Consider the following 20,035-nt stretch of genomic DNA (forward strand, 5'->3'; position numbering starts at 1 on the left):
TCCATTAACACAATTCACGCGGGTAAAATCCTATAACAGATTCCCAAGCTTAAGTATGTTGATTAGTATCCATCAAGAGATGGGCTGCATTTTTCGCTTAAGTCTCGTTTAGCTGATAACACAAATCCAACTCCGGGTGAATATCACTTAATATTCTCTGCAAAATTTCTACTTGTCGCGAAAAACGTAAATCCCTGCCACTGACATGCTTTCCTTCAGAAATGATTGCCCCCGGTGAACATTTTAGGTATTAATACATGTATTAAATCCAACGTGAAAATCTGCATAAACCTTCTAGTACCGTACACTGTCAATTAAATGATTTTGACAATTATCATGAATATGCCAAAAGGAAGACATGTCGAGAAAGTGCAGCCCAGTTGAGCCGCAGTCATATCGCATCCTAACCAAAATTTCCGATGTGCTAAACGCCAGCGTCCCTATTCTTATACACTGATTCGATTTTCTAAACGGTTCGGTAGGCCTTCCTATCCGGAAATTCGAGTCTATACATCTGTTTTATATTGGAAGAGGAAGAGCGTACGCACATAATGTTTGAAGCACTGCTTCCAGTCCAGTGTGTTAAATTATCTATTTTAACACCACCTTGCGGTTGTCACAATAGAAAATTTAAGCGTTGTAGGGTATTGTTAGATTAGTATGTTATAGAGGGCGTGTTGCAGAGCATGACTTTCACCCATGGAAACGTGTAATTTTGAAGTTAAAGTTCATTGTTATCGTTGTTTATATGCGTTTAACGTTGTCATATTTACAATCGGCGTTGAAGAAACATAACATTGTGACCCCGACCAGAGATCCAGTATTTTAAATTTATTGCACAGACAACACCAGGGAATTTAAAAGACCAGACTGAGAGCCAGACAATCAATATGCTGGTCAGGCATTAATGCAGACATTGAATGCATCATACAAGCTTTTGACGCATGTCAAACTTATCATAGAAATCAGTTTCTATTCATACATCTGAAGTTATGGAAATCGTTGGAATTGATCTGTTTGAGTTTGAAGCCAAGCACTATTTGTTAATAGTCGATTACTTCACAGGATATATATGAGTAGACGATATGACGAATACAACAGGTAATACAGTTATCAACAAGCTTGAAACAATATTTTCACTTTTTGGAAACCCCACTTAATTGATTTCAGACAACGGTTTGAAGCATACCAGTGAAACACTGCAATAAACACGAAATCATCTACAGAACAAGTCCTCCCCACCACCAACAAGTTAATGGGAGGGCCGAACGAAACATTCAAACACTCAAAAACAAACAAGCTAAAGGAATCTGAGGAAGGGGAGAAGAGTCTAAACGGGATTCTTGTAGCATTGGGTGATACCCCCGTATCATTCGAGATTCCATCACAGGGATACCCCCATATCATCTGAGATTCCATCACCATACACTCTAATGTTCAATAGAAAATCCACCAAAATCTATATGGCAACCAGCCAAAGATGTTCAAAGAAACCCAGATCGAAAATATGCAATAGGAACACCAGAAGGTGTACAGTACCAACGTGATGGAATAAACATTTGACCAACACCAACATGCATTCCTCTTGAACAATCTACTTGAGATTAGGCAACCACACCACACAATCCTACAACCGACAAACAAGAGGCAACCATCATCCCACGCTATCAAACAAGACCCAGGAGAACACACAATGATGCCGGAGAAATTCAAAGACCATATTATGGGATAAAGCACCCATGATATTTCAACAGCTGTAAATAAGTTGTACTGTAGGTTGACTGTTATAATTTGTTATTGAACTTGAACTTTCTGGAAGCGATAGAATGAACATTAATAATTCTAATGAAAATATACACAATGAACATTTGTATGATTTGAACATTGATTGTTTTGTGAATTTTACATCATAGCAGTTACAATCACTAATCAGACAAAACCACAATAATGACTCGATAAAACGTAGCAAGACATATATTATTCATATATATTTAATGTAAGTTCTCACGCATAGCCACAACCTAATTTCCTTAAGAAAGAGGGATGTTAGATTAGTATGTTATAGAGGGCGTGTTGCAGAGCATGACTTGCACCCATAAACGTGGAAATTTGAAGTTGAATAAAATTCATTGTTATCATTGTTTATATACGTTTGACGTCATCATCTTTACAATCGGTGTTGAAGAAACAGGTATCAGCCCTCTCGCCATGATTTTTTTCAAGAGTGGCGGAATTTCAGAAAATGTTGTCCACAAAATTTAAAGGACGGTGAGCGAAATTTTAAAGGGTGGATACATTTTCGGTCGGTCACGACGGTCTGACCCGTGTCCCACAATTTAAATTTCATTTACTCGATACAAACAATATATGCACATTTAAATTATAAAGAAACGGAAACAATCAAAGCTAGTACCTACAAGATGAAATCTGTTATATATGTATATACAAAGATGTGATGGGGCTAAATATTTAAACATTTTCAATCTTGGTATAATTTCTTTCATAACGATTAATTACTGTTAGTAGTCAGTAAAACTTTCACTAAAGGCGAAGGTTTAGCATTACCATTTTTTTTTTGGAATACCCAGAAATCCACGTAAATTCAATTATGAGTCCTAAATGTTGTTTTATAAAAACTTTACTATTTCGATGAACTGTAGCAATCCATTCGAAAAACAAACAGTTTGTATAGAAGATTGTTGCTAAGCAATGATTAATAAAGCGGAGAAACTGTACTGTACTACAATTTCTAAAACTTTTTAGCCAGGGTATGCACTGCATATCTTGCTAGCCTTGACGGTCCACCACTGCTCAACACGAGTTTGAAAGGAAAATGTTGATAATCTAAAGAGGAAGGTTATTATTAAGAGGTAGAATGATGTTAGGTTAAACTAATAATAACAATAAATATAATAAAGGTATTAATGTAGCGCCCTTATCCAAAGATATAACAGCGCTTTACATATACAAAGGTACTTTGGATATATATGTTCAAATATTTAGATAGTAAATAATGACTTCTCAGGGAAGATTTGAATTGCGTGATTGATGTAGACTGTTGGATAGCGAGAGGGAGATAACTCCAGGGGCTGGGTGCAGCTACATAGAATCCTTTGATTAATGAATGCAAGTTTGTTCTAGGTTTCTTTAACAGCCTGGTAAGGTGTAACAAAGTCAGTGAGGTAAGATGGTGTACGGTTTATAAAGCATTTGAAGGATGGGTGAGTATTTTGAATGCGATACGTTTTTAACTTGAAGGCAACATTCTTTTCACGAGCCAAAGAAGGAAAAAAAAAAATAAATACAGAACAACTAAACTGAAGATTAAATAGCAATGTCAAATCAGTATTGTTATATGGAAGTGAGTGCCAGAGACTTAATCAATTTGAAAAATACAGAAACTCAACTCTTGCTTGAGGCAGATCTTCAACATCTTCTATGCACATGTCATTTAAATTCATGATCTATACAACCTAACAAATCCATCAGATATAAAAGGTGTTGCATTTAAAACATAATAGTCTTGGTTCGGTCATACTAAAAAAATTGTCCCACTTATACACCTGAAGTCATAATTCAGAAACTGTTTGACTTTTCAACATTCAATTCCAACTAACAACTTCAGACAGAATGTAATTCTGAAGGCCGCATCAACAAAGTTAAAATTGAAGGATAAAGTTATAAACTACGCTACAATTCAAAACTGTCCGCAAGAATACAAAAGAAAAACAAAGAGTTGTTACACAAAGATGTCTGGAACATTGCACAGAAATGGAAAATAACAAAGATTTCAACCAGGGGTAAAACAATTCTACATCACCAATCACACAGAAAATTGACTGATCAAACTCCACTACAAAACAAAACCATAGATTAGGATGTTGTTATTATAAGGAAACAAGGAACACATCAGAAAGGTATAAGGTAAGTAATTTTTTGATGAACATAAGGTGCAATGAAATAAAATGCAAAATATTTCCAGGAAAAACTGACAAGTTAATATATGATAAAAAGGATGGTATTACTTTGAGAAAATGAAAAGGTTGGTTTACTTTTTGATTTCCTGTGCTGCTTAATTGTCGATAATAAAATAAAAAAAAAAAAAAAAAAAATTAACTTGTTTACACTTTGTTTTTTGTGATTTGTTTGTTCTCTACCTGTTGTTTTGACACTGCGCCTTGAGCACCAATTTTTGGTGGTGATGTTTGCGCTTTAAAGATCGTTATTATTATTATTATTATTATTTAGAGAAATAAGAAATGTACATAAAAGGCAAATAGGTCTAAGAGTTTAAAAACACCAGAAAGCAAGCCATGAACAGAGATGACTTACTTCACTCAAGCCTTGTTACACCTCGCAGTGCATAGGCCATCTCCTTCTTACACGGTTCTTAGCAATTAGCTCCACCTCTGCTTAGTTTTTACTAGGATTCATCACCTCCTCTTCCAGTTATCTCCTCCAGGTATTTCTATGGTGTCCTCTATTTCTTTTTCCCCTTGTCAGGGCTTGCCTCGTTATGTTATTTCTTGGTTTCCTCAGTACGTGACCAGTCCATTTCCCTTTCCTTATGCAAATCTCAGTTTCTCACTAGCTCCTGTCCAATCCTTTCCCAAAGGTCTTCATTTCTTATTCTTTTAAACGACGCCATATTCTTAGAATCTTTCTTTATATATTTCTTTATTATTTGACTAGTAGTTCGCCATGTTTCAGATGCGTATAACAGTACAGATTTGACATTTGAATTTAAGGGTGCAAGGATGAATTACATCACATCAAGAACATCAACTCAACCTGACCTTCCAGCTGGTACACCTTGGTAAACCGAGATCAACACCAATGTGGCTGACGAGGAAATGGCCTAGTAAATAAAACCCTGAAAACAAACCACGATGGGTAGGGTAAACCTCTGTTCACTCGCCAATCGGATTACGGAAACTTTAACTACAAACGAAAAAAAACCCCCGCATACTGTACCACGAATTGTCTCACGTTATATTACCAGCTGCTGTCACTGAAAGAGGAATAGGAGGTAATGGCACTATTCCAAAACATCATCATCGTCAGAAGATCGTAGATTTCACACGAATATCAAAAACCTAGGTAAAAATTAAACTTGGCAGATTTTAAAAGATCCAGTAAGTACGTCTCCAGATGTACTTTATTGATAAAAAAAATTACATTAAATATTTATCATAGAACAGAAGAGAGACTTGATTATTATGGAGTACTTGAACCGAGTCATTTTAAATCGGACAGCAGGCATTCTACCTACCAAGGTACATCCCAACTACAATGTATTTGTGTGTTGTGTAAGCATGTATTATCATAGCCTATTTCTCTCTTATTTTTACTAAAATAGAACTGATAAAATGCTTGATTCTCGCCATTGCACAAAGAGTTACATATGGAAAAAACGTCGTCAAAATGCAAAATGTACATCACGCATTGCCGTCAGATCACACAGAGTATAGACGTGTATATTTTTTTAAGGAAAAGGGAATGAAGACGGACATGACTACATTATAAGACTGAATTATGAGAACAGAATTTCAACAATAGATTGTAGTACTGTAATTGGCCTTAGACAGATTTCAAATTAGTGGAAGAAACTTCAACAAAACATTAATGCCTTATGTAAAAACACGACACAAAGAATGCTTTTGTAAACACTTTTTAGGTTAATGACGCGATCTTGTTAATCCCATTAATTCCATAATAATATTATTTGTTGAAATCCTCACACAAATAGACAGTGGAAGGCCAAATCTATGTAAAGTAAAATCGCAAAACAATTAATTTGATATGCAAGAATAATGAGCTTTATTTATATAAGCCTGCACTTAAATGCTGTTCACGATGTAACTGTAAGAAACCCAATAATGCTTCATTTATAATCAAACTTCATTGAGCTACAGAAATCTTAGCTCTGATAAACAGGCCTAATTATCTTTTTGAATTAATGTCCCTAATACAGAAATCTGGTTGAAATATTTGATTCACGGGCGTTAACTTAATTCATACTCCACATGCGCAGGTTGCTAAAAAATAATTTCCTGATTATCAGTTTCTGTATTGATAATACTTGAATGCATTTTTATTATTATTATTATTATTATTATTGTATACTTATATAGCGCATATCAAACTTCTCTATGCGCTGAACATTATTACCCCGGATCACTGGATCAAGCACATATGGAACACACACTCAGGCCCCATAGGGGAATTCCATAATGTTGCAGCTGTATTCAGCGCAGGCTGTGTTTGAACCTACTAGGTACCCACTTTTACTCCTGGGTGGAGAGAGACAACCGTAGATAAAGTGCCTTGCCCAAGGACACAAGCGACTTGCACAGCGAGAGTTTTGAACCCCCGACCTCGAGGTTGGGAGTCCAAACCACAACCGATGCGCTAACCACTTCTACCCTATTTTGACACAAATCACATGATATTTGTAATATCTTGGCTATAATAAAGGGCCAGATCAGATACATTGTATGTATTGCATTTTCCCGAGGTGACTTAAAAAGCAGAGCTGTGTTGATTGCGCTCCGGACCAGCATTGTACGAGTGACTGTACCTAAATATTATAATGTCTGTTTTGATGTCTGAGAAATGTTATATAAATAAATAAATAAATAAATAAATAAATAAATAAATAAATAAATAAATAAATAAATAAATAAATAAATAAATAAATAGTTCATTCTAACGTCTGTCTCTTATACACATCTAGATGTGTATAAGAGACAGGTATGATGTCGAGTAAGGCTGAAATGTATCTGTTGGATTACACTGGTCATTAAAATACAACTACACAGGCCGTGATTCAATTACTCATATCTGCTCAGCTTCGGAGAATGCAAATCAACTATAAAATTAGCTTCTCACACGTTAAATGCGAGCCTGTAAAATAGATAGAAAAGTACACGATTTTCATTCCGAATATTATAGTATGTTGATCTCTATTGCTCAGTGGCTGAACTGATTCCTGAAATTTGCCACCTCTTATAATATGAAGCCTGGTTTCCTTAAAATCACTATACTGTCACTAATGGTGTTTTCAGTTCTGTCGCTGTACTGCGTAGTCCCCGACGCAATCGGGAATGCTCCTCTATTCGACCGACCAATCAGCATCACCGAAAGCTGCCGGCGAGAGCGTGTAGCGATCGTATGGGAGTCATGCTTGGTGTAGACCGCAGGTAGGGCTGAACCGAAATGCTGTTCAACCAGTGCCGATATCTGGCTATACAGTATGGAACGCCAAAATGACAAAATACAATTGGCAGCAGCGCAAAACTGAGAGTCAGCAGTGCAAAACTGAGAGTCAGCAGCGCAAAACTGAGAGTCACCAGTGCAAAACTGAGAGTCAGCAGTGCAAAACTGAGAGTCAGCAGTGCAAAACACAGAGTCACAGTGCAAAACTGAGTAGTGCAGAACACAGAGTCACAGTGCAAAACTGATAGTCACAGTACAAAATACAATTGGCAGCAGTGCAAAACTGAGAGTCAGCAGCGCAGTGCTGACTCTCGGTTTTGCACTGGTGACTCTCAGTTTTGCGCTGCTGACTCTCGGTTTTGCACTGCTGACTCTCGGTTTTGCACTGCTGCCAATTATATTTTTGTCCTTTTGGCGTTCCATAATACAGTAGGTTGCGGCGTCACTGCTTTCATAGTTCGGCCACTCGACTCGCTCATTACAGATGCGCCTGGTGGTAGTTACCGGTTACTACTAGGCCTAGGTGTTGAGGGTATAAAAGGCCTATTAGACATAAAATGTTCATGTAAAACGTAAATTATCCTGAAAAAAATTAAAACTTTAATAAAATAATCTGAAGCTTTCTAGCCGAAAATTCTATCATTAATTGTCTCTCACTGTGCTCTTAAAACATAAAAGAACATGTTCCAATGTAGACATATACTTTGGTTTGCAGGAAAATACTGTCTGCCCTTAATTTGGAATGAAGTCTATTTTCCCTTTAAAAACAGTTGTTTGTATTGCAAAAGACCTTGCTATTAGGCAAAAAAAGCATTGTGATTGCAACGTGACAATAGTAAAAACTGAATGTTTAATAAAACATAGGAAAATGCACTTTTTACGCTTGAACCTCTGTAGCGTTGTGCTCAACTTCAAGTGGATGACAGTTATCGATGTTATTTACAGCAATTAAGATAATGAATTGAATTGAAAATAACTTATGAATCATTCCATGTCATGACCGTTTTTAGTCGTAAGATTTAAACAAGTTGCAGTTTAATTCTGTAAACTGTTTTTCCTTCAATAAACAAAGGAAACTGTATGTAAATACAATGTCTTGGAAACTCCAAGATCATTTTGAAATAGTGGTTATGGTCAAGCAAAAAACTAAATGAACCCGAAATATAATATAGAATTATCAGGATTTTAAGAATAAGAATTGTAATCACTTATAAATAAAAATTTGGAAGAATGTAGTCTTATAATGCTTAAAGCATTACTAAAGCACATCATGGACGCAAATAAAATGAAAATTGTATATCCAGGTAATACAACAAAGTCATTTAAGGCCGCTTCTCGGATAACCGTGAAGAAAATTAGCTAACATATCTTCCATAAATTAGCCGAGGTAGAGCGCCGCTAGATTGTGATTAAATTTACTAAATGCGATGCAGATTACCGACTTCAGTTGATGAATACTCGAGATAAAAATAGCTGATCTAAGTGCTACGGGAAAAAATGTAAAGTGGTTCCCTCACGAGATGATAATATATGCGAGAGTATAGTTCATTCTAACGTTTAGAAAGAGAGAGAGCGAGAGCGAGGGAGAGAGAGAGCGCATACTATTAATATAAGTGTGACCTATTGTTATATTTTAATAAATAATGTGAGATTTCTGTGATTTTCAACTGACGTGAAAGTATACATGCAAAATATTTATGACGTAATATCTGGTTTTCTTTACACTTTCCCTATAGGCTACCTATTGTATTGACACCTCGATATCATAGAATTGATCTGATGGTAGAAAAAAAATCAATAATTATGTTTAAATAAATCTGTCGCATGCATATAATTAAGCTGAAATAGACATCGAGATCGTCAGTGTTGATTTCTTTAAACCCGTTTTGAAATTTAGTTTTACAGTATATTATTATCCATAGCCGTATATGAACACACAAGAACAGCCACTAAAGTTTTACTTAAAATTTTCAAGTATTGTGCATGATTTCGTTATAAATTATTTTTATAACTAAACATCGATTAATTAAGGCTTATATATATATATATATATATATATATATATATATATATATTTCCTAGTAATTGTGACGACACGTTGATGATCTATCTACGACTCCGACGCAACACTTACGTGGCCATAATAACACATTAATATGATGATATTGTATTAATTATTATCCGGAATTACCCATTGATAATTATCTACGAGTCAACATGATTGTGTACGAGTACATAAGATGGCATCGGAAGGTGATCACACTGTACGCGTTGCACTTTCAGTTGTTTCACCGCGCACCTGTGGGGGAATTATTATCCAAACATGTTATAATTAGGAATCGCACCTCACTACTTCACTGACCATGTTTGATGCCACTTAGCCAGTTCCCTAAGAGAAGCGCTGAAGTGAAACAAGCAGCATGCGGAACGAAGTCGGTGATGTGCATGTATGCCAACGTATCTTGTAGTAAACAATCTCTACACGTTTCAATAGTCACGCAGCTATAGAAACGCCATCTTCGTTCAGCCACACTTAATCTTTTAACTAATGCCTTGCAAATCAAGACCTTTCGAACATATGTAACTACATCATAGAGCGCACTATGTTTACTTACACAACTTTTTTTTTTATAAAGTGTTAATCTTTATACCTGTGGTTCTGAGGTGTGATATATGACAAAGTGATCGGAGGATACACAGCAGAGTGATTCCATGAGCATTAAGTAAGTCCGTTGGAGAACAAAAAACAAAATAAAAAAAAATGTGATGTTAAACATGTAGGTCTATACCTATATAAGATGCATTTAATGCTGGACTATAAATGGTAAGAAATGTATATATATATATATTTCAGCAATGTTAACGCCGACAATTTGACATTTGCGTTTAGCAAACAGTAAATGTCATAGGCGTATTCAACTGTGATGCAAATCGTTATTATCCATAAAACATGAAACAGACATACCATTTACTTTACAGGGTCATGTAGATTCTTGAAACCGACCTGAAATGTAAAACGTTGTCTTATAAAATATTTTACATATATTAAAATCACTTAAGTTATATACTGGACTAACGTAGAAATACGAGCTTATGAATTCATTCAAAGTCGAAGTATTATCAATGGTTCGTACACTCTGCAGATAATGTCCTTAAAGAAAACGGTCGTGAACACAATTAGATATAACGTTTGACAAGTAACTATAAAACACAAGTTTTAATAGGATTATGATATTGTTTTGCCGGAAACGTCAAAGCTCGTTTCGAATAAAAGCGGATTATGATATGCTATAATGTGCAAGGCGGCGTTAAGAAATTATCAATGTAGCACGTTATTGTCAAAGGTCTTTCTACAAAACAAATCTCTGTCACATAACACAAGTCGGCCTATTGATTTGTAACACATGATTTCGTATATCCCAGAGCGATAAATAAAGTAATACAGTAACAATAATAACAATCACAATAACAACGACATCGACAGGGACAAAAACAGTGATAACAACAATAACCAACAACAAAAACAATATTATTAATAATAATAATGGAGTCCTGTTTTAAGTTTTGTCCACACAATCAAATTTCATGTGAGAGATTTGTGTGATGTGCCCATATATGGGCATGATGATGTCATATTTAACCCAAATACTGGCATGTCACACAAAATATGATAGTGTTTTCACAGAGCTTTATATCACAACCCATACACTTGCGTCAATGCTTATAATCACAGTCTACCTCCAATCCCGTAGCCAGCTATTGGGACAGTTGGGACAGTCCCACACAATTTATCTAATGGGTCCACAAAGAATGGGTCCACATTTTAAAAAAAGGGTCCAAATTATGTAATTTTATGCTTAAAATGGGTCCACTTTTGAAAAATAGGTCTAGATTTCTCATATTTAGCTTAAAATTGGTGAAATTTAAGGAATGGGCGGGAAAAAGGTCCAGATTTTTCATATTTTCGCGTAAAATTGGAACACATTGCTTGAATTTACGCGTATGGGTCTACCCTGATATTGTCCCACACTATTTGAAAATCCTGGCTACGGCATTGTCTACCTCATCTTCATTAGAAGATTTTTCTCTGCTTGATTAAGCCTACGGTCACCATAATCTTGTTTATAAAAATTCTAATAAAAACACATTAAACTTGTTTTGGCGAGCCATTATAAAATATTAATTTACCAAAGAATATCCTGGGTGTCTAATAAAAAACACTTATTATATTATTACTATAATTCTTTTACGAAAAAATCTGCTCTACTCATGATTATCTTTGAGGGCGCTTTATGAAGATATATTAGCTACCCTATGTGATTTTATATATTGTATGATAAATATATAAATAATTTGATGACATACAATTTAAAGAAGCCGTTTGAATATCGTAATTAGATTGAATCCACAGATTTGCTATTTTCGTTTGTAAAGAGGAATTTTTAAATTTTATAAATTCATTGGCCTATGCTTAACGTACTATTTATTTTTTCTATATTTGCCGAACCATGTATTATTTTATCATGACTCACTATCTGTAAATATTCCTTTTGTGCAATAATTCCCCTGGCTTCTGGACCCCACTGGAAATAAGTCTGGTGTACAAACACTAGATTTAATGGGTCTTCAAGGCATTCAAATAATTATTTCTATATTTATTTTTTTAAATGTATTTTCTCATCATCTTAATGCATTATGTATCATCGAATGCAAAATAAGGCAAATTATGTGTTTGTATTGTAGTACTAGTGACATTTTCCTAGTTGTTGAAGAGAGTAAAAAACAAAATTGTTAAACTCTTGAGGGCGCTGATTAATACCGGTATATAATTTCGAATTGGGAATTGCACCTTTAAATCAATGGCACCTCTCCCCATTCGGTTTAACCTCATTTGGACACTACATAGAAAAGTCACTTTAAATTATAATTTGAATAGAAATATCACTTAATACGAAATATCACGATGTCCGAGTCAATTTAAGACATTCACAATAGTCAATTTGATACTAATTGCACCTGTGTCGACGATTGCAACATGTTTTCTCCTATGTGGATGGATATACAGCTAGTAGCTATAACGATTCTATACAAAACGCTTTGCAATTCTCTTAGGCCTGCATTGATTGATTGATTGCGTGCATTTGCCTACAATAGAATCTCATGGCTAAGTCCCCGCCCTCAGATATTGTTGCTAAGCTCTACAAAACGTGTATTTTGTAGGCAACAAACTACGTGTGCTTGTGGGATAAGCGCATATTCCTAGCGCCACTATTTGTCAGTTGTTAAGTTTGATTGACACGCCGGAGAGGTTTAGTGAACCAAGGTTACTTGATTAAAATGACAATGATGTTGATGATGAGGCTAAAAGAGAGTGTTGAAAATAATTATGATTAAGAATATTAGAATGCTGATTATAAGCCTAATGATAATGATGTTAATCAATAATATAATCAATATATATATATATAAATAAATAAATATATATATATATACGTATATATATATATATATATATATACGTATATATATATATATATATATCATGCTGAACTATAGACATACTAACATTATTAATATAATGCTAAAAATAATATAAAAATAAGTTGGAATACAATCAATAATACTATTTGTATGATGAACTAAGGTATATAACACAACCTTCAATAATGTTCTGTTGATGACATTGTGAAATAAAATTTCTTTGTGATAGTTAATGACCTTTCAAATATCGCACTAGCAATGGCGTGGTTGTCATTGCATCTGAACGAAATATTGACAAAATATTGCCCGGAGGTATTACTTTAGACCTGATTAATTTGAAACACAAAGGACAAATCGGGAAAATAATCATCTAAATTTAAGAAGAATAACTGAGTAGACACCAAAGTCCATCACATACAGGATTAGGATCCTAATTAATAAAATCAGTGACCGAAATACTTGAGTTATCGATGACGTAAGACGTTCTCATTGCATTTCGAGTTAATTTGTTCTTAATTTTCTAATGGCAGATAGAGGCGTTTAATCGAACATGCTTGTTTAAATTTTGGATTTGTCGTGAATTTACGTAGGTTTCGACTATTGTAATAGCGAGATTTCGCAACCTTACGAAAACGATAACGAATACGTCAGCGTCAATATCGTCATTCGTGCAAAAAAACATTCTGAACAATACATATACGAGCTCTACATGATCGTTGAAGCATTTAAAATCATGGATCGCCTGCGCTGTGACAGATATTCTACTGTATGCGATGGATTGGCTAAAAAATGATGGCGTAACCGTATTCGTTATCGTTTTCGTAAGCATGCGAAACCTCCCTATTATCCCTCTTTACAAAAGGCAGATTTTGTCTATATATTATTTTATTTCTATTTTCAAGAAACTTAATTCATTTTTCTCAAATTTCTCAGGCTGAGGTACATTTTTATGTGCCTCAAAATGTCACCTCAAAAAAGTGGTACAGCACGGTCCTAGTTGAAAAAACAGAGCTGTTAGACTGTGAGGCAGGGTCACTGAAAAAAAGGGGGGCAGGGGAAAGATCCCCGGGGCCCATAGAAATTGCAGGTATCATTTTTTAAAACTATTTTTTTTAATTACTATCATGGGCACTCAATAATGGCACTGGTTCCCTAATAATGGGCCCCTCCAGATTGACAGGGCCCGCTCAAACAAACTGTTTTGCGCCTTTGGCGCAACCTAGTTCGCGCTTGGAGCTCGTAACAGGGGCCACACCAACCCTTGGCCCTATTGCAGATTCCCCTCTTGGAGGCCCTGCTGTGAGGGCCAAGAGTCACGCCACCAAAATTGGGAAATAAACTTGAACATCTTTAGGACATGGCACCGATAGATGCCCGAAAATTTTACTTTCATACTTGAAAAATGGTTTTTGGTGTGTCGTAATTCCATATTCTAGCATCAAGCATATTTATGAGATTATATCGGTTTGTTTTTTTATGTCACTGGAATCAAATTAATGTGTAATAAAAATAACTGCAAAATGTTTCCTGTTTTAAAATGTAAATCCATACCAAGCAACCCTAATCTTCCCTCGGATTCATGAGAATAGACCTCTTTTGTTTTCAAATGAACTTACAAGGAATGCACTTATTAAGCCTATCATTTTCTTATTATCAATTAATTTTTATCCTAAAAATTTATTCGGCGCGTTTCAAAGAGAGGTGAGTGATTTTGACACCAGGAAAACCATGCTGTCAAATTTTCAATCTCGTCTGTTAAACGTTCATTACTCATCATGAGCTAATGTTGTTTTTGCATGATGCAAGTAATGTGATTACTATATTTTGTTAACATGTTGATGGTTTGTTTTGTGTATTATGGATGTTTTTCTTCGGCGGATAATGTCCATTGATGGCTGTTATAGCAATTAATCATTAAATTACTGAGTTCGTGTCGAAGATTACCGTTTCAATCCAACAATAATTATGAATTCTTTTTGGGACTCCTTGGAACAGAGTTCGATATACCGATATAATTCCTAGTATTTCATTTCACTTTTAATTGTTATGGTGACAGTAGGCCTACTAGATGCGTACTTTATCACACGAGGTTCAGAACAAGAATGGTGCCCGAGTGATCTGCATAGTGTCGCGACTAAGACACGGGCAAAGCCCAGCGCCATAAGTTGTCCTCTCTTAACTCATGGTCAGACATTTTCAGTAGAGCAATCACATTCATAGAGTGCATACCTCTGCCCTGTGCAAGTACCGATAAATTGGCCGTATGGTGGGCATCTTTGATGTTCGAGAGTTAAAAAAAACGAATTTTCCTTTGATCTTTTCTTCCCAAAATTGAATTATCTCTTTCTAAGAGTATGATGTGCCATTTCACAAAATGTTATTATTATCTATTTCTAACTTTTTGCAAAATTTTGCTAAGAGACAGACAACGGTAAATATATCACGTCCTTAGAGGAGGTAATTGCAAAGACGTATTTAGACCTGCAATAAAAAATTCACAAGTAACTGGAGTTTAGACGAAAGCTGAAATTATCCACCTCTTCCTTTATTACATATGAAGCTGATGGGATTCGAAAGCTTAATATATATATTAAAATTGATAACTTAAATTGCTTATGTGATTAGGGATACCCACGAGAGAATACTTAGGTTTCTAATAACTAGATGAATTATCCATTAGATTTCTTCAATTTGAAAGTGATAAAAATAAAAGCCGAAAAACTTATTCCCTCCATATATATAATGTATTTGTATGTTCAGTTTGTAATTGATGTAGTTAAACAATGGAGTATTTTTTTTTTGAAGTGAAGTTAATTAGCTTGGTGGTTAAGCTTGCCCTCCAGTTGCAATGTTCTGGATTCAAATCCTGTCACGATAACATGATTTTAGGATTTTTTTCTCACAACTAAAAACACCTCCACTCCTTAAACCTCATAATGAGCATATGTAGGTAACTTGTGTGTGTGTGTGTGTGTGTGTTTGTCTTGTGGAGGGAATATTATTATGAAGGATGATTAAGTGTGGAAGTGGTTGGCGCATCGGTTGTGGCTTGGACTCCTAACCTTGAGGTCAGGAGTTCGAAACTCTCGCTGTGTTGCTTGTGTCCTTGGGCAAGGCACTTTATCTACGTTTGCCTCTCTCTACCCAGGAGTATAAATGGGTACCTGGTAGGATGTTTTGGCATTGAATGTTCATAGTTTCGTGCGCTAAAGAAGAAGTGAACGACTAGGGATACTCCCCAGGGAGTTGTTTGCAATTATACGTTATCCAGTGATCAGGGGTAATAACGCTCGCGCCTTTGATTATTTTTGCAATTGCCGCCTTATAAATGTTTGAGTATTATTATTATTATTATTATATTCACTATTTGGCATAATCTTGGCCCTCTAACCTAAAACCGAATCAAATAAAATTAGCTAGGCTTATGTTTTTTTTTTTCAATTCACACCTTCTTAGGTATTCGAATATTACGAGCACATGTATAAGCGAAGTGGCATAAGATTTTTTGTCTATACAAATTAAGACCTATATCACTCTTAAGACCGTATGCAGTGGCTGTCTCTTATATGGGGAGTGCAGAGGGTGCAAAACAACCCTTTTCATCAGAGTGTCCAAAATGTCCACTTTTTAAAACATCGTTCCCACATAACGAATTACTATGCATCATTTAATTTCATTTGCCAGCCTTTCTAACCTTTCATTTTTGTGTACGATATTTGTTGGAAATTGATCTATTGCATATAAAAAAAAGCTATGTTATAAGGTAGGTCTACAAATGTAATAGACATACAACTTTACTTTTTCAGGTCCCTAACAAAACCGAAATTAATTGAATTTTAATTATAATTTCTATAAATTATAGGTTTCAGAAATCCTTTAAATAAGACCCTCAAAATAATAATTTGTCGGATCTTTAGAGGAACTTTTCCGCGGACATCACTGGGCCTCTCCCATAGACCCTACTGCCACCATATACGGACCCGCCCATGCTTGCTTCGTTCGCAAACGCATCCCGCTTCGAAAATCATGCCTATGTTCCTGTGCGTGAACTTATTTCTGAAAGTTATTTTTTTTTAATACCCATTTTCAACAAATTAATAGTTATAATTACATGTTTTTTTTAAATTATTAATTGTAGTTATTATGTATTGTACTTTCTGATAGATGATTAATTGTTAAATGTATTACATAATACAAACTGTTTGAGAACACACTCTCGTCACTCGAGGTTTTAAAGAGTTTAGTTTTGTTAAAGTAATTATATTTTATAGCCTTATTTACAATTCGTAAACGTCAATAGATCATAGGATCACTATCTGATCACAAAGGGAAATAAGATAGCACAGAAAGTTTGAAACGATTTATCGCTTTTCTGCTCACTTAGCTGTTTCTCTCTAAATAATATTCGATACAATTTAATTAATTGCATTGGAATTATTTGACATTGAAGTGAATTTAGTGTTTCCTTATGAACGCTAGTTGAGAGCATCTAATTTCCTACGATGTTTCTTTAGGAGACACTTCGTCATCAGAAAAAGATAAGCATGGTCAAATATGTTGTACTATTGATCATATTTTATAATAATAAATATTATAGGCATTTACACACTCCTGATTCTTCCTAATATACAAACAGTTGAGTATGAACGTTTAAATACCAGTGAATGAGTTTATCATTCGGTCTGAAGTGAACGACCGGAATTAGACGTGTCTCTACCACATGGCAGCCAATTCAACGGAATATATCAATTGCTAGGTAATGTACTAAGTGCTATCAGCCACAGTGCATTACATGTACTTGAGAAATGACATTAGATTTTAAGTGTTCATAACAACATTACATTTTTTTAATAATACGTATTGCCATAACAGTATATAGACGTAGACTAGTAGACGCTAAACTAAAAAAGAATATCCCCAAATCACTATACATTAATCCTGTAAGCTTGGCGTCAATTATTATTTGTATTACTATTATTATTAGCCATTCTTTGTTAGAATATTTGGCTAACAGTGCGTGCTTAGTATGTTATTAGGGCTTCAAGTCACACACAACTAACCTAGCCTAACCAGATAAGAAGACCGAAACCAAACACTAATGATATAAAAGCAGATCAAGGACTAACTGAGACAGAAAGTTACTCTTCACCACACCGTCTCACCAATTGATCTGAGACCAATTATCTATTTAGTTCATCGGTGTCATAGGCCTAATGGTGAGGGCGTCAAGCTAGCCTAAGAAACTGGGAATAGAATATAATTATAATTTATAAATGTGTGGAAAATAAGTCTCAAATGTAACTGGGATCTTCAACATCCACTCACAGACACAGCTCTGTCGATTATGTATTCTGCTATTTTTCCGAGCCTGGTGGTCTTGGCTTGATAGAAGGATAGCTGCTTACAAGGATTTGAGTTCTCTCTCCAAATATATATATAGCCTAAAACAATGCTAATAAAGGAGCAGAGACAAAACATATCTGGAAACACCTTACGGTAGACCGATGAAGGGTTTCAATCACGACTCTCACTATATTTATAATTATTTATAAGATTATTTTAACCTCGGTGGTATGCAGTATATTGAGCTGTTTGATGCTTGGCTCGTGTATTGTGAACATTTTATCAGATGTGTTATTTTTTTTGTTACTTTTTTATCCTTTTAAATATTATAGTTATACTTTGTTTCATGTTGTTTATGTTTTTGTATTGAAAAAATAAAACGTACAGCAATTATGTTATCTTCACGTCTCGGCTTAACCATCACCTGCTGTTGTCCAGAAGGACCGTCCAGATCAACAATGAGAGAATATATCTACACTTTTCTTAATAGAAACTACACCGGCTGAAGATCAACAAACGCATATTCTTAAAAAAAAAATACAAAAAACATTCTCATACATGCTCAATAGTCTTGGCCCAAAATACATTTCAAATTGTCTAAACCGTAATTCACAACTCATGTGCCCGTTGGAAAATGCCAAGGTCATTGATTCACTGATTATTGTATTTTGCCTTGGACTTTGACGCTCTACAAATGACGCTGATTGACTGATGTAATAAAAATAATGATGATAAGAGAAAAGAGAAATAACAAACAACAAGCACAACAAATAGACGAGGTGTAGGCCTAGATTCAGTAAAAAATGACAAAAGGTGAATGCCTTGAGCTTCTTGACAGAGAAACAGATGTCAACAGAAAAATTGGGGAGGAATTTAGGAGCGCCAACAATGAATGAATAATACCCAACATTAAGCAACGCAATTTTTTTGCGTTGCTTCTCTCCACCCAAGATAACATTTATATGATGTTTGTTGTAAGTCCTTATAGAAGCAGCATTTTCATTTAGGGTCGGCCTTGAATTCGAGACCATTCTAATTTCAAACCCTGCTTTTCAATTCAAGTAAACATTCTTCACCTATTTCACACAAAGCTAACCCTCTAATTGGAGACGAAACCCTAGACAACCCCAAATTTTCAGTTCCCAAATGTTGTCTGAATTACAAAGGTGTTATGCGACTCGATTTGTAGGTTGTATCAATGTCTCTTTTAAAAATATATAAAAATCGATGGTGGCGCTGAGATATTATAAAATTTGAAAGTGTTGGACATTTGAAGCATCTGTTGATTTTGTTATTGAAGGCTAAAAATCCTCGTTCCTGAGATAGGCCTAATGTATACCAATACAGAGGATAATATGAAAATATAAAATATGGTTCTAATAATTGCTACAGCAGTTACTCCATAGAGTGTTAACTCCAGCATGTGTCTGAATACCGAAACATATGCAGGACGGTTATGGGCGATTCTTTCATTTTCTTTTATGCTCCAATGTAAAAAAATGAATTTCCGTGACTTTGACCTTGCCCTTTGACCTAAATGATATTCATAATTAATAATTATAGTAATATATATATTTATTTGAGATCGCTGGTTCGAGTCCCATCCACGAACAACTTGCGCAAGTTTTTTCACACTACTGATTATTCAGTACATTTTCACGTCAGGTTGGAAAAACTAAACCTATAATTTTCTTTTTACAACACTGTCTATCATTTCTCTTAATTTTCTATCAATAAAGCCTCATCGTTCCTTGCTATGAAAACAAATGTCAAGAGCAGGTGTAGAACCGAACCAAGACAATGACACTATTATTGGTTCATTCAATTCGAAACATCCGGGGCACTATTGTATCTCTCCTTTTATCGTCACGACAGTTCGAGTAAAATTGATTGCGCTCATTCTCATTTTAATTAAAACCATATCTGATATATTAGAACATCTGCGAAAAATGAAAATTATTAGATAAAATAATACGATATCCAACATTTATAC

General features: G+C 34.9%; 1 protein-coding gene across 1 annotated transcript in view; it reads right to left on the minus strand.

Moving 5' to 3' along the window:
- LOC117107624 (regulating synaptic membrane exocytosis protein 2-like) overlaps positions 1 to 20,035 on the minus strand; it is a gene marked incomplete at its 3' end in the record, with an annotated part of 48,283 nt that overhangs the window by 14,065 nt on the left and 14,183 nt on the right. The window contains exon 2 of the mRNA XM_033249333.1: positions 10,184 to 10,222. The remainder of the gene's footprint in view (positions 1 to 10,183; positions 10,223 to 20,035) is intronic.

The sequence above is a fragment of the Anneissia japonica genome, unplaced genomic scaffold (genome assembly GCF_011630105.1).
Source record: "Anneissia japonica isolate Jap-2015-1 unplaced genomic scaffold, ASM1163010v1 scaffold5330_len1712360_cov203, whole genome shotgun sequence".
In the NCBI taxonomy this organism is placed as follows: Eukaryota; Metazoa; Echinodermata; class Crinoidea; order Comatulida; family Comatulidae; genus Anneissia; species Anneissia japonica.